Below are 15,761 nucleotides of genomic sequence, written 5' to 3'. Positions count from 1 at the left end.
CAATTTTATTTAGAAAGTATGCATTTGCAGGATGCTTAGACTCGGCTAGGAGAACCTTTGTATTAGAGATTTGTTAAGGTTAGCCAATAAACGTGTCTGCATCGTAATGTCATAAATGTAAAATTGTACATGATAAGAAACTGTTATTTTATGTTTTAATTTTGTTTCATATTTTTAATAAATACGGCCGGGAGGGTAACTCCCTCCCGCCTTCCAAAAGTTCAGAACTGCGTCCGTCTTCCCATCCTTGGGGATTGTGTTGGGAGGGGGTGACAGGCATCCCGGCCATATGGAAAGGGGCGACCACTCGGTCCCCCCGAACGTATGGTAGGGGGCCCGGATCCCCCCGGGAAACCATTTTGGGCGGGAGGGGCGTGTCTCGGCTGGTATGCCCGAAGCGGCGTAGCCGGGGCGCGCCTTTTCCCGCCCAAGAGGGGTTGTCCTAGACACCTACACCGTTGGCCACGCCCCGTAGGCGTACCGGAGGAGGGTACACGCCCTCCTGAAGAGGAATAAAAGGAGCCACATTCCGAAGAAGCATCCTCTTGTTCCTGTGCTTGGAAGCTGCACCCTCTCGTTGCACGTGAGCCCTCGACGGAACAAAGAGCAATTTTTGACCCACCCACCAGCCCCTTATGGCAACGTTAGTACTGCAATAAGATTGATCTTCTTTGACAATATCTTTTTTCTCCTGGTTTAGTGATTAATAAAGATGTCAATGTTGGTACTGCAATAAAATGAATTGCTGCATAAACATTTTCTTCCCCAGTGGAGCGGAGTATCACAGTCTAATTGAAAGATGTGTTGAATGTTTTAGTTTACAGGATAAATATTACAATGTAAAGTTTATTTTATTTAGGTATATAAAACGTCGTATTTATTTTGGTCGGGCGGTAAGGTCATGATCGGTGAGCAGTAATTTCAAGATCCCTAGAGGGGGGGCGCCACCCATTATGGATGATAGCGCCCGGGGGGAGGCGGCCATTGGCCCCTCACACGGGGAGGCGGCACCCACTAAGTATGGGGTCGCCTAAGGGAAGGCGGTCATAGGCCCCTCCCAGGGGAGGAGGCGGCTAGATGCCCCTCCGACGGATTTCCCGGGGCCAGGATATCCGCGACGGCGGATGTGATAAACAGTGTGGGGTGGGAGGGGGGTCCACGCTACCTTCTAGACACCTCACACGAGCTCTCGGACGACCATTAAGATGGCGTCGAGTTAAATAAGGGGCCCCCGCTAAGACAAGGGAAATTGGAAGTTGGCACAGAGGTACAGTCCTCTGTGCGCCCGCCCCTCACACGTGAGGGGGGAGTTCTGGTAGTAGGGATCTGACACCGGTTACGACCTTGCCGTTGGCCCGTAATGTTAGGATGTACAATTTTATTTAGAAAGTATGCATTTGCAGGATGCTTAGACTCGGCTAGGAGAACCTTTGTATTAGAGATTTGTTAAGGTTAGCCAATAAACGTGTCTGCATCGTAATGTCATAAATGTAAAATTGTACATGATATGAAACTGTTATTTTATGTTTTAATTTTGTTTCATATTTTTTATAAATACGGCCGGGAGGGTGACCCTGACAAGGACGGGGGTTGGGGGCCCCAGAGAGAGAGGAGGCAGCACAGAGCAGTGCTCAGGACCCTGACAAGGACAGGGGCTGGGGGCCCCAGAGAGAGAGCAGGAGGCAGCACAGAGCACTGCTCGGGCCCTGACAAGGACGGCGGCTGGGCGCCCCAGAGAGAGAAGAGGCAGCACAGAGCACTGCTCAGGACCCTGACAAGGGTGGGAGTGGGGGCCCCCAGAGAGAGCATTCTCCAGGGCAAAGCTCATATGAGAAGGGATGAGGCAGCAAAATGGTGCCCTCAGGTAAGCACTCTTGTTAGAAGCACCATGTGGGCGTCCGCAGGGTGGGCAAGGGGGGTCTGAGAAGGGTGCAAGGCACAGGGGTGAAGGGTGCAAGATAGAGAGGAGAAGGGTGCAAGGCAGAGAGGAGATGGGTGCAAGGCGGAGAGGAGATGGGTGCAAGCCGGAGGGGAGAAGGGTGCACGGCGGAGGGGAGAAGGGTGCAAGGCAGAGGGGAGAAGGGTGCAAGGCAAAGAGGAGAAGGGTGCAAGGCAGAGGGGAGAAGGGTGCAAGGCAGATAGGAGAAGGGTGCAAGGTAGCGGGAGAAGGCAGAGACTGACCAGATGCTTCGCATGTTGATGAAGGAGATGGCGAGCATGAAAAAGCAGATGGCGGCAATGAACAATACGGGCAGACCGAAGAAAGTAATCGGGCCAGCATTGCCGGGAGTAGTCCCCGCTGGGAGAGGTAAAAGGGCCAGGAATAGGGCGGCAGGGGGGGAGGCCCCAGTTCCCGAGTTACCCCCTGCAAGCCCGGTTAGTCCAGTGGAGGTCCCGGTTCCGATCCCGGACGCGGGCCAACCAATTCCGGTTGTAGTTACGCCCACTAACGAGGAGGATATGCCTCCGGAGTTGGCCGCACAGTTAGCCGCATGGCTCGGCAAAAATACCGAGGGTGCTACGGCACCAGGAGACACGGCCGAAGAGGCCAGGTTACTAATGAAGCAGTTGCGGCAATCGAGAGATGCCGCAAAGGCGAATCTCCCTCTTGTCCCCCCACAGGTTCCCTCAGAACGACCGACGTCTGGCGTTGGAAAAACAGCGGGACCAGCTACGGATTCGGGTAAGCAGCCATTACCAATGGCGAGGGAGGGGGCATTACCCTCAAGAAGGGAAAAGGTGGTTCAACATATCCTGCTGGCCACGAAAGAAATGATTTGGGCTGATAAGTATGTGAATATGTTTTCTCTCTTGACGGACCACCACAAGGTCGAGTATGTTAAAAGTCAGAAGGATTTGTGGCACCCGAGTGTGTGGCGCGCAAAAATGGCGGGTTTCAGGGTGGATGAGACGATCTCAAATTGAGCCAGGGCATTTGCGATGTTTACAGCGATCATGGGGGAACGTAAGCCCGAAGTTTTGACCAAATTAGCCTGCTATCAGACACGTATAATGGATTTCTATGAATCGTATGAGGGCAATGAATGGTTGGGTTACGATAGTAAGTTTCGTAAGGCCAAGGAGCACGATGCATCTCTGACGTGGGATTGTCTCGACTCCATCTCTTGGCAGAAGCAGCTCCTGCCGGGCGCGACGAGGTCGTCCTCGCTTGGCGGGAATGGGGCAGCGCCCTCACGCCATCAATCGGCGGCGCCCTTTCGAGCAAGCACCGCTGGTGATCACCAACCGAGGGGTGGTGGGAACTGGGGCAGAAAAGGGGTTTGTTGGAACTTTAACAGAGGCAAGTGCACGAGGCCACAAGGGACATGTAAGTTCAGGCATGAGTGTGCAGCGTGCGGACACTCTTCACACCCCGAGAGTTCGTGCAGAGCCAAGAATGGCGATACTGGGGGTAGAGGAGGGGCCAAACAGATCTAATGTCGGCCATGGGGGACCGCTACCTACCCCCGTAGACATCATGGCAATGATCCCCTGGCTGAACGAATACCCTGATTATGTCTCCGCTGGGGTGTTTTGGGACGGTTTCTCGTATGGTTTCCGCATCCCGGCGGGGGATTTTCAGGGGGAATCACTGTGTAAAAACCAACTGTCGGTTCAGCAGAATACGACGGTGGTGGAAAGCAAGATTGCAAAAGAGGTTGCCCGAGGCCGGGTGGCTGGCCCATATAGACACCCGCCAGTCACTAATTTTGTTTGTTCACCGTTGGGAGTAGTCCCCAAGAAGGACCCAGGTGAGTTTAGGTTAATTCATAACTTGTCGGCCCCGAGGGGTCTTTCGGTGAACGATGCGATTGATCCAGGAGTTTGTTCGGTGCGGTACGCATCTTTCGATGAGGCCGTCGCCATGTTGAATCGCCTGGGGCCCGGAGCGCTGATGGCCAAATCGGATATTGAGTCAGCGTTCCGGTTGCTCCCGGTACACCCACAGGATCAGCGTCTGTTGGGTTTTGTGTTTCAGGGACGCTACTACATGGATAGATGTATGCCAATGGGTTGCTCCATCTCTTGTGCTTATTTTGAGAAATTCAGTTGTTTTCTGCAATGGGCGTTCACCAGAGCCACGGGTTATACTCAGGTTATGCACTACCTAGATGATTTTTTATTCTTGGGGCCAGCCGGCGACACGGAATGTGCACAGGCCTTATCGGAATTTTGCACTCTCATGAAGCGGTTTGGCGTGCCATTGGCACCAGGGAAAACGGTGGGGCCATCGACTTCACTCGAGTTTCTTGGAATTGAGCTCGATTCAGTGGAGGGATGCTTCCGTTTGCCCAAAGAAAAGGTAGTGAAATTCAGGGCCTCTCTAGAACTGTGCATTAGCAAAGGAAAAGTAACTCTCCATCAGTTACAGCAAGCAGTGGGACAGCTTAACTTTGCCCTTAGAGTGATACCAATGGCCCGCCCCTTTTCCCGCTCGATTGCACAAGCTGTGGTCGGTCTCAAGGAAGGGCACCACCGCACAAGACTGTCTGCAGAGGTTCGCCAGGATATGCGCATATGGTTGGCATTTCTGGCGGATTTCAACGGTCGAGTGGTGTGGAGCAAGCCAGCAGCATCCTCGGACGAGCTGGGTTTGTGGACCGACTCGGCAGGGAGCGTGGGATTTGGCGCCATCTTCGGGAATCGATGGTCGGCACAAACATGGCCGACGTGGTGGCACACTAGTGGGCTCACAGGTAACATTGGGTTTCTGGAGTTGTTCCCCATTTTTGTGGCCCTGAAAGCATGGCCGGATGAGTTTCGTGATCGCACAGGGGTGTTTTGGTCCGACAACATGACTGTAGTCGAATGTATAAATAATCAGGCAGCACGCTGCAAGTGGATATTGAGATTACTGAAAGAAATTGTGCTACTTTGCATGAAGCTGAATGTTCAGTTTAGGGCGAGGCACGTGCCGGGTGTGCTGAACAAGGCGGCTGATGCACTCTCTCGTTCCCACATGCAGGCCTTCAGGAGTTATCTACCTTCCGCGGACCTAGTGGCGGCACCATTTCCCGAAACTCTCTGGTTGCTCGGTGCCCCGGATTACAGGACCTCGTGGGAGCAAGCCTAGCCCCCGGGACAAGGAAGGCATACGAAGGAGCGTTTCGTTCCTATTGTGCATTTTTGGGTCCGTGTGGAGGGGATAATTGGGGGCAGGAGGAGTATGTCCTAAAGTTTTTAGTGGCACTCCACAAGGCAGGCCGATCCGCGGCAACCGCCAATAGGCACCGGGCCGCCATTGCATTCATGGCGCAGGCGCATGGCATCAAGGACCCCACATCGTCCTTTTTGGGTAAGGAAGGCACTGCGTGGGTGGCAACGCCTCGAGGGTCATAGAGTAGACGAGAGGCGGCCGATAGGGTTAGAAAGGTTGTCCCTGCTGATGTCGGTACTCCCCGCGACATGTTCCTCCCAGTCCGAGGCAGTGCTGTTCCGGGCCGCTTTTGCATTAGCATTTCATGGGGCTATGCGGGTGAGCGAGCTGGTGGCAAGAAATAAACAGGACGTGGGGGGAGGTCTGTGTCGGGAACACATTCTGATCAAAGGTGATTCAATGGTGGTCACAATAGCCAGGTCCAAGACCGATCAGGGTGCTCTGGGGGACAGTATTGTGATCCAGCGCATGCGAGTGTCCCCCATGTGCCCGGTGAAATGCGTTGAGGAATATTTAGCGCAAAGGGCGGTAGCATGGGGGGGAAGCTTGCTGAGACACACCGACGCCACCCCACTGACTAAGTTTCGGTTTCAGCGGGTGCTATCAATGGCAATCGCGGCAGCGGGCTTGGACCCGGGCGATTTTGGGACCCATTCCTTCAGGATAGGGGCTGCTACAGAGGCTACAGCCAGGGGTCTGAGTGTGGAGAAGGTGAAACAATCGGGGCGATGGTCCTCGAACTGTTATAAAAGATATGTGCGGTTGCACATGTTGTGAAGCCAATGTCATGCACTCACGCTTCTTGTCTTCTGTTTGGTTTACAGTTTCGCGAGCATGCTATGCGGGGCGGACTGTGCAGTCGACCCGACACCTGTGGACCAGCGGTCAAAGATCACCGACTGAGGAAAGAGTGGTGTGGGTCGTGGGTCACTCATACGTGAGGCGTGCCGGGGACGTATTCAAAGCAGGTGACATGATTCACGCGGCTGGGGAATACGGGTGCAGGGTGACCTTCCACGGAAGGGGCGGGCTCTGTATTGACCAATTCCAGTGTTTTGTTGAGGGACTGTTAGAGCGGACAAGGTCACCGCCGTCTGTAGTTATAGTACACCTGGGAGGCAATGATTTGGTGACACTCGGGCGGCGAGTACTACTCGAGCGAGTGCTATCTACTGTTAGCTGGTTGGCGAGAAGGATCCCGGGGTGCACGATAGCATGGTCACACATGATTCCCAGGAAGGTGTGGCGGGGGGCCCTCTCTGTATCAGCTTTGAATCATTCAGTAAAGAAAGTCAATAACAAGCTTGGTAGGTTATTTCGCACGGGACAGTTGCATTGTATTCCACATGGTTGTATTCGGGGGGATCACATGTATCTCGAAGATGGGGTCCATTTGTCCCGGGAGGGGAATGTCTTACTCATAGGAGACTTCTTAGCATGGTTAAAGGGTTTGTAATAGCATGACCTTTAGTAGGAGTTTGTGGGGGGCCGGATAGGTCATGATCGGTGAGCAGTAATTTCAAGATCCCTAGAGGGGGGGCGCCACCCATTATGGATGGGAGCGCCCGGGGGGAGGCGGCCATTGGCCCCTCACACGGGGAGGCGGCACCCACTAAGTATGGGGTCGCCTAAGGGAAGGCGGTCATAGGCCCCTCCCAGGGGAGGAGGCGGCTAGATGCCCCTCCGACGGATTTCCCCGGGCCAGGATATCCGCGACGGCGGATGTGATAAACAGTGTGGGGTGGGAGGGGGGTCCACGCTACCTTCTAGACACCTCACACGAGCTCTCGGACGACCATTAAGATGGTGTCGAGTTAAATAAGGGGCCCCCGCTAAGACAAGGGAAATTGGAAGTTGGCACAGAGGTACAGTCCTCTGTGCGCCCGCCCCTCACACGTGAGGGGGGAGTTCTGGTAGTAGGGATCTGACACCGGTTACGGCCTTGCCGTTGGCCCGTAATGTTAGGATGCACAATTTTATTTAGAAAGTATGCATTTGCAGGATGCTTAGACTCGGCTAGGAGAACCTTTGTATTAGAGATTTGTTAAGGTTAGCCAATAAACGTGTCTGCATCGTAATGTCATAAATGTAAAATTGTACATGATAAGAAACTGTTATTTTATGTTTTAATTTTGTTTCATATTTTTAATAAATACGGCCGGGAGGGTAACTCCCTCCCGCCTTCCAAAAGTTCAGAACTGCGTCCGTCTTCCCATCCTTGGGGATTGTGTTGGGAGGGGGTGACAGGCATCCCGGCCATATGGAAAGGGGCGACCACTCGGTCCCCCCGAACGTATGGTAGGGGGCCCGGATCCCCCCGGGAAACCATTTTGGGCGGGAGGGGCGTGTTTCGGCTGGTATGCCCGAAGCGGCGTAGCCGGGGCGCGCCTTTTCCCGCCCAAGAGGGGTTATCCTAGACACCTACACCGTTGGCCACGCCCCGTAGGCGTACCGGAGGAGGGTACACGCCCTCCTGAAGAGGAATAAAAGGAGCCACATTCCGAAGAAGCATCCTCTTGTTCCTGTGCTTGGAAGCTGCACCCTCTCGTTGCACGTGAGCCCTCGACGGAACAAAGAGCAATTTTTGACCCACCCACCAGCCCCTTATGGCAACGTTAGTACTGCAATAAGATTGATCTTCTTTGACAATATCTTTTTTCTCCTGGTTTAGTGATTAATAAAGATGTAAATGTTGGTACTGCAATAAAATGAATTGCTGCATAAACATTTTCTTCCCCAGTGGAGCGGAGTATCACAGTCTAATTGAAAGATGTGTTGAATGTTTTAGTTTACAGGATAAATATTACAATGTAAAGTTTATTTTATTTAGGTATATAAAACGTCGTATTTATTTTGGTCGGGCGGTAAGGTCATGATCGGTGAGCAGTAATTTCAAGATCCCTAGAGGGGGGGCGCCACCCATTATGGATGATAGCGCCCGGGGGGAGGCGGCCATTGGCCCCTCACACGGGGAGGCGGCACCCACTAAGTATGGGGTCGCCTAAGGGAAGGCGGTCATAGGCCCCTCCCAGGGGAGGAGGCGGCTAGATGCCCCTCCGACGGATTTCCCGGGGCCAGGATATCCGCGACGGCGGATGTGATAAACAGTGTGGGGTGGGAGGGGGGTCCACGCTACCTTCTAGACACCTCACACGAGCTCTCGGACGACCATTAAGATGGCGTCGAGTTAAATAAGGGGCCCCCGCTAAGACAAGGGAAATTGGAAGTTGGCACAGAGGTACAGTCCTCTGTGCGCCCGCCCCTCACACGTGAGGGGGGAGTTCTGGTAGTAGGGATCTGACACCGGTTACGACCTTGCCGTTGGCCCGTAATGTTAGGATGTACAATTTTATTTAGAAAGTATGCATTTGCAGGATGCTTAGACTCGGCTAGGAGAACCTTTGTATTAGAGATTTGTTAAGGTTAGCCAATAAACGTGTCTGCATCGTAATGTCATAAATGTAAAATTGTACATGATATGAAACTGTTATTTTATGTTTTAATTTTGTTTCATATTTTTTATAAATACGGCCGGGAGGGTGACCCTGACAAGGACGGGGGTTGGGGGCCCCAGAGAGAGAGGAGGCAGCACAGAGCAGTGCTCAGGACCCTGACAAGGACAGGGGCTGGGGGCCCCAGAGAGAGAGCAGGAGGCAGCACAGAGCACTGCTCAGGACCCTGACAAGGGTGGGAGTGGGGGCCCCCAGAGAGAGCATTCTCCAGGGCAAAGCTCATATGAGAAGGGATGAGGCAGCAAAATGGTGCCCTCAGGTAAGCACTCTTGTTAGAAGCACCATGTGGGCGTCCGCAGGGTGGGCAAGGGGGGTCTGAGAAGGGTGCAAGGCACAGGGGTGAAGGGTGCAAGATAGAGAGGAGAAGGGTGCAAGGCAGAGAGGAGATGGGTGCAAGGCGGAGAGGAGATGGGTGCAAGCCGGAGGGGAGAAGGGTGCACGGCGGAGGGGAGAAGGGTGCAAGGCAGAGGGGAGAAGGGTGCAAGGCAAAGAGGAGAAGGGTGCAAGGCAGAGGGGAGAAGGGTGCAAGGCAGATAGGAGAAGGGTGCAAGGTAGCGGGAGAAGGGTGCAAGGTAGAGAGAAGGGTGCAAGGTAGAGAGGAGAAGGGTGGAAGGCGGAGAGGAGATGGGTGCAAGGCGGAGAGGAGATGGGTGCAAGGTAGAGAGGAGAAGGGTGCAAGGTAGAGAGGAGAAGGGTCCAAGGCAGAGGGGAGAAGGGTGCAAGGCAGAGGGGAGAAGGGTGCAAAGCAGAGGGGAGAAGGGTGCAAGGCAGAGGGGAGAAGGGTGCAAGGCAGAGGAGAGAAGGGTGCAAGGCAGAGGGGAGAAGGGTGCAAGGCGGAGAGGAACAGGGTGCAAAGTAGAGAGGAGAAGGGTGCAAGGCAGAGGGGAGAAGGGTGTAAGGTAGAGGGGAGAAGGGTGCAAGGTAGAGAGGAAAAGGGTGCAAGGTGGGGGGGAGAAGGGTGCAAGGCGAAAGGGAGAAGGGTGCAAGGTGGAGAGGAAAAGGGTGCAAAGTAGAGAGGAGAAGGGTGCAAGGCAGAGGGGAGAAGGGTGTAAGGTAGAGGGGAGAAGGGTGCAAGGCAGAGGGGAGAAGGGTGCAAGGTAGAGAGGAGAAGGGTGCAAGGCAGAGAGGAGAAGGGTGCAAGGCAGAAGGGAGAAGGGTGCAAGGCGGAGAGGAGAAGGGTGCAAGAGAGAGAGTGGAGTAAGAGAGAGTGGAGCAAGAGAGAGAGTGGAGAGAGAGAGTGGAGGGAGAGAGAGAGTGGAGAGAGAGAGAGTGGAAAGAGAGTAGAGAGAGACAGTGGAGAGAGAGAGAGACAGAGAGTAGAGAGAGTGTGGAGAGAGAGAGTGGAGAGAGAGACAGTGGAGAGAGTGGAGAGCGAGAGTGGAGAACAAGAGTGGAGAGAGAGCGTGGAGGGAGAGAGAGAGTGGAGAGAGACAGTGGAGAGAGAGAGAGTGGAGAGAGAGAGAGAGGAGAGAGAGAGAGTGGAGAGAGAGAGTGAAGAGACAGTAGAGAGAGAGAGTGTGGAGAGAGAGTGGAGGGAGAGTGGAGAGAGAGTATATGTAAATATGTAAATATGGCGCAACAAGGCGCATTTTTTACGCCACTGATGCATCACAAAAAGTGACGCACCGGCGGCGTAAAAGTGATGGACATCCTCATAAATGAGGCCCTTAGTTTTTAACAAAATAACTTCCTCTTGTATTAGGTGAAATGCTTATTATGTGTAGCGTTTCTAGGTTGTATCTATTATTTCACCTGTAATAATACTCAGTTGTATGTATTTTGTATTTATATTCGCATTCATTTGGTTGCTTAAACTTTTGAAGGCATTTGGTTGGCTAAATAAAGATTATTTACTAATAGTGTATATTTATATTTATATCTCTTAGAAATTCACTGAAAAAAATAAGGTTACAGTGACATAGTTCGGCTCATGTTTCACTAATACAAAACCAGTGACATTCAGCAGTTATACTTAGCTGAAGTAACTATAACTCGCACCACTGCAATACATTGCTTATGAACACACATATTACATGACTGATGACATAATCTAGTGACTGTGAGTGTTTTTAAAACGCTTATGAGTGCTAAATATATATACTAAGGTATGCGGGCGAATCAGTGGGTGTATGAGTTCCTGTATGGATGATTCAATAGGTATGTGAGAGACTGTATAAGTTAACATTAATGTTAATTTTAATGTTAACAGAATTTATAAAGCGCACAAATACCCAGAGGTGTCTTGACACTGAGAACACAGTAGCCCGTGAGTGAGTGAGTGAGTGAGTGATTAGGTGTCTCAGTGAATGTATGGGTGAGTGGTTGATTGTGTGAATGATGTATCAATCGGTCAGTTGGTGTCTAAGTGGCTTTATGGGTGTGTGAGTGGGTGTGTGAGTAAGTGAATGGTTGTCTGAGTACCTGTATGAGTATCTGAGTGCCTGTGTCATTACCACGCATGCCTTTACCACACATCCATTACAGTGCAGTGCTTTTACCACGCATTGCCTTTACCACACACGTTTTTAAAACGAATATGCCTTTACCAGGAATGCCTTTTAATGAAATAGTAAGTATATATCAGCTAAGTGAAACCTGTATAAAATAGGGGTTTCACTTACCTGGTATATACTTACTATTTTGTTGAAAAGGCATGCTTGGTAAAGGCATATGCATGGTAAAGGCTTGCACGGTAAAGGCAATATGTGATGAAAGCATTGCAAAGTGATGGATGCATGGTAAAGGCATGCATGGTAATGATATTTGTTCCGATGTCATATAATTGGCAGGAACAGTAGTCCAAGGATGGTTGAACAATATACAGCAGTGTGTTGCTATGCCCTCCTCTCCATCATTTCTTGAAAACTAGACTTTGTGATACATTTTCAAATGACTTCCTTGCATGCAAAAGAGTTGTTTGAGGTCTTGTGTTACACATCATCTTAAAAAATGTGCATTTACCCTTCAGCCACAACAGGTTTACAAGAAAAGGTGTGCACAATTCAGTTTCCTCCTTCCCTGTCTCACACTCCTTGCTGCATTTTATGAATTTCTTGCTTTTATTGTTGCTTGTTCTGGAACATAACTCTTAACAGGGTGTCCCGGTGAGTCAGCACTGCCATGGATCTGCATCGGGTGGGAGTAGCAAGGGTATATCTGATGACTCTAGTTGTAGCTGCATTCCCTACCTGTCTTTGAATCACCAGCTGGGCTAGTTCCAACCTTCTCGCACCATCTATGGTAATTATGCTCTGACTGTGGTGAGACCACCCTTAACCTTAGTCATTAGGTTGCCCATGACTGGGCGTTATCTCTTTATCACCATGTTTTGTGGGATTAGGCGTGCCTGCAGCAGGCAAGACATCTTAAGCGAAAGCTTAAGATCTCTTTATGCAAAGTCATGAAGTATCACATTTCAGGACCACTGTTGCAATCCCATGATGCATCATGTGCAGATGGGACATAAGGCCTCATTACAAGTACAGCGGTCCTGGGACCGACATACATGGCGTGGCGGTCCAACTGCCAATTATGAGTGTGGTGGTGAGACCGCCAAAAGACTGCTTCCTCTGCTGGGGTCAAGAATCTCACTGTGGTAGCGATCTGCAGCACTGCCGAGCATATTAAGACCTGCATAGCCCCCACCCTTTTCATGGCACGGACCCAGCCATGAAAAGAGAGGTGGACATACCGGCTTAACCTGGGCCTGGTGGTGCGTGCAGGGAGGCACATGTGCCCCCCTGGAATTGCACCCTCATTCTTGCGTGGTGTGGCATGCAATACATGGTGCGTGCCACACCATGTAGGAACGTGCTGCAGGCACTCAAAAGGCAGGGGTTTGCTGTTTAGGCCCTCCTATAACGCAAAAAAGGCCTGTCCGGTCAATTTATTCGGAGGCGTATCTTGCCGTACCTTCAAGGACCATTTTATCTGTTTAGTGATACTCACAATTGACATATCTCAATAACTCAGAAATACTGTTGACATATGTACAAAATTGAGTGACAACTAGGCTTCCTGTCTGTATGCAAATCAAATAGTTACTACCCGAAGTGATATTTGTGTTATCAACCCTATTTTGTTTTCTTGTTTCATGGTTCTATTGTCAAATCGACTGTGTTTTAGATAGGGGATGATTGAGGTAAGATTGTTATGAGTGATGAGGCGAGTGTTCAGGGGGTGAGACTTTTTATTTTTTTCAGAGCGTGAAGATTTTTCGGTGAATATTTTTGGGGGGAGATTTATAAAAAAAGTCACGTAAAGCTGCGAGTCTGTGCTGCGTTGCACAACAGGGAGGGAGCAGGAGAGCGCATACAAAGTCAGAAAAGGTTTCCATTGTGTCTAGGCATAGTATTCTGTACAAGAATGGTACCCTTCCTATACAAAACCTGTACTAGGCACATGCACACACCCTAGCGCTATGGCGCCAATGTGTGCGGATGGTGCACGGACGCTGAAATCAGCGCTGGTGCACGGGAAAGGGGAGGAGAGAGCCATAGCTCCGAAGATGCCAAGACATGATGGAAAGCTGTTCCAATTTTGTATGCGTGCTGCACACATGCAAAGTCAGAAAAGCACAGACAAATGAAGGGATTTTGTTATGTATACACGTGCCTTTTCTCTCGCGCGCCTTGTGTATTCTATTATCTTGCGCTTTGTGTTTTCCTTCAAATGTATGTTATTGTTCAAATATATGTGTCTCATGCGCCACGGCACGATCTTTCATCGTGCCGTTCCACGATTCATGTACGGTTTAATCAGTTGCTGTGTGCTGACCGGTGCCACGGGATGTGTTGCTGGTGGTGCTTCCTTTTTCCACGAATAAACCTATCTTCTATCAAATTTATTGGTGATTATTGATCCTACACATTTCTCCTGTTAGCTCCTCCTTTGAAAGGGTGTCAACTTTTGGCGCAAAACCATGTCTACAATTCTTCATTCATATGGTTTTACGTCAAACGGCATGGGTGGGTGATTGAGCACGCCCATGTTCCACCCATGTAAAGCCCCCTCGGGGTTAAGTAACGAAAAGCAGAACTTCAAGCTGCTTTGCACTACTTTGAGGGTAATTTCAAGCGCAAAAAATATTTTTGACGGAAAATAAATAGCAACAAATTTTATTTTGCATTGGTTAGTGTCACTTTTACGAGGCTAACCCAGTGCAAAATGTTTGTAAATCCTCCACCTGATGTATATAAATTCGGAGATATAAAACAGATTTTCTCTTTTTGATGTTTGTATATGTATTTATTTTCACATGAATTGCATTATAATAAATAATATTATTGAATGAAAAGTATTGTGCTTGATTTGTTCCTAAATTACTGAAAGTAGTATATATATATGTGACTCCAAGATGATTCCTAAACACTAGATGGTGACAGTTCCTATGAGGAGAAAGAAGAAGAAAGAAGAGGCGCTCTCTTAAACCCTTTATGATTTTGGAGTGACTAAGAAGAATGTCTCCTGCAAGGGATTGAGTATGCGTGAATGGGGAAGACTCCTTCCTGTGCATTCTTGTGCCCTCAAACACCCTTGCAAGTTTAAGCATCATCATCGGGCTATGCTCCTCGTGGGGGTGGCGCTGCAGTCCTCCATGGGCCCCACAAGAAGGCTCCTTGACGGAGATCTTTTCAGGAGGTGCCGCACTTTTGCATGTGGGTGTGTGGGCCAAGTGAGTGAATAGGGTGCGAGTTAAAATTACCTATTGGTACCCTAATGTGTTTTAATAAGGGGTCCTCCAGGTAAAGCTAAAAATTGCACAGCGTTGGAGACTATCCTCAAACAAATAAAAGGAAGGGACAAGAACATTTTTATTCTCGTTGTTCTCAACCCGTGACAGAAGTGTGTGTTCAAAAGTGAAAGATGGTCGACATGTTTCGCGCAACCTTTGGGTCCCTAATGGATCTCTGTGCGCTTCATCAGGACTGTGCAAATGGATGTAAAAGGTAGGAATCAGGAAATAGACTCCTTATAATCCTACCTTATAATCCTACCATACCTGTAGTAAGGTCAGTGATAAAACGACTCAGCGTTCGAGACACGTATTATGTGCGTTCTCAGAACCCAAAACCCTCCCCTAGACGGTGGAGGACTGCACCGGCGAGTGATCGCGTTGGGGGGGAAATGTGTCACCCTCAGTCTCGAACATTTTAACCTGCCCGCCGATCAGGTATCACCGGTCCCAGAAAAATGTCAGCATCTTGAAGGTACAGGGAGATACTCTGCCATATAAATTGACCGGGCAGGCCTTTTTGCTTTGTGCTTTTGTTTTCTCCTGTCCTCCTGCTGTGGCATTTGTCCCTATAGGGACCCTCTTCTTGTTTGTTATGCTCTCCTGTGAGCCTAACTCAGCCGTCGCTAAACCACCGCTGGTGGGTGGGCTCACCACGGCCTTTGTGGTCTTCCTGGACCCCAAAGTCGTTATAAGCCCCATAGTCTCCGGCTATTCCTGGTGGCAGGTTTGTGGTAGGCTATCATCTACCAAGACGGCAGCAGATTTCCACTGCCACCTTTTTGGCGATCTCGAGAGCAATGAGTGGTTGCTCGTGTGTGCACATATTGTATTGGTTTTCCAAGGGAGTGTGGCAGACCAAGTAGTACAAAATTCATGTATCTGCTTCCTCTCATTATCTGGCGACTCTATTTATGGTGCAGGGTCTAAATCCTCAAATTTTACATGCAACTTTGGTTAGTGAGATGTGAAATGGAGAAATTATGGCATTTTGTCTGTCTCACATTGTGCTGACACACTTCAGGCTGCCTTATGCCATGCTCCATGCATGCATGCCCCCTTGTGCCATAGGGTACTTTCCCAGTACAAAATACTATGCTTAATTAAACATGGTTTACAGCATTTCCAAGTTAGTATGTGTGCTGTCTACCTTCTGTTGTTAGATTAGGCTTACGTCATAGACCGTTTGTGGTTGCATGGGAATGCCCATGTGCCACCCGTGGTAAGCCCCCTTGATGCAAAGTAGCACTCAGCACTATTTTGCAATCCTTCAGACCTACTTTCCAGTGTACTCTTTTGCACTTAAAAGTAAACCCCATTTCAACATTGTGCACCAGTCTGTCTCACTTTAGTGGCA

This window comes from Lissotriton vulgaris, chromosome 2_1 (genome assembly GCF_964263255.1).
Source record: "Lissotriton vulgaris chromosome 2_1, aLisVul1.2, whole genome shotgun sequence".
Taxonomy (NCBI): Eukaryota; Metazoa; Chordata; class Amphibia; order Caudata; family Salamandridae; genus Lissotriton; species Lissotriton vulgaris.
The sequence above is the reverse complement of the archived record's forward strand: the minus strand, read 5'-3'. Positions refer to the sequence as shown.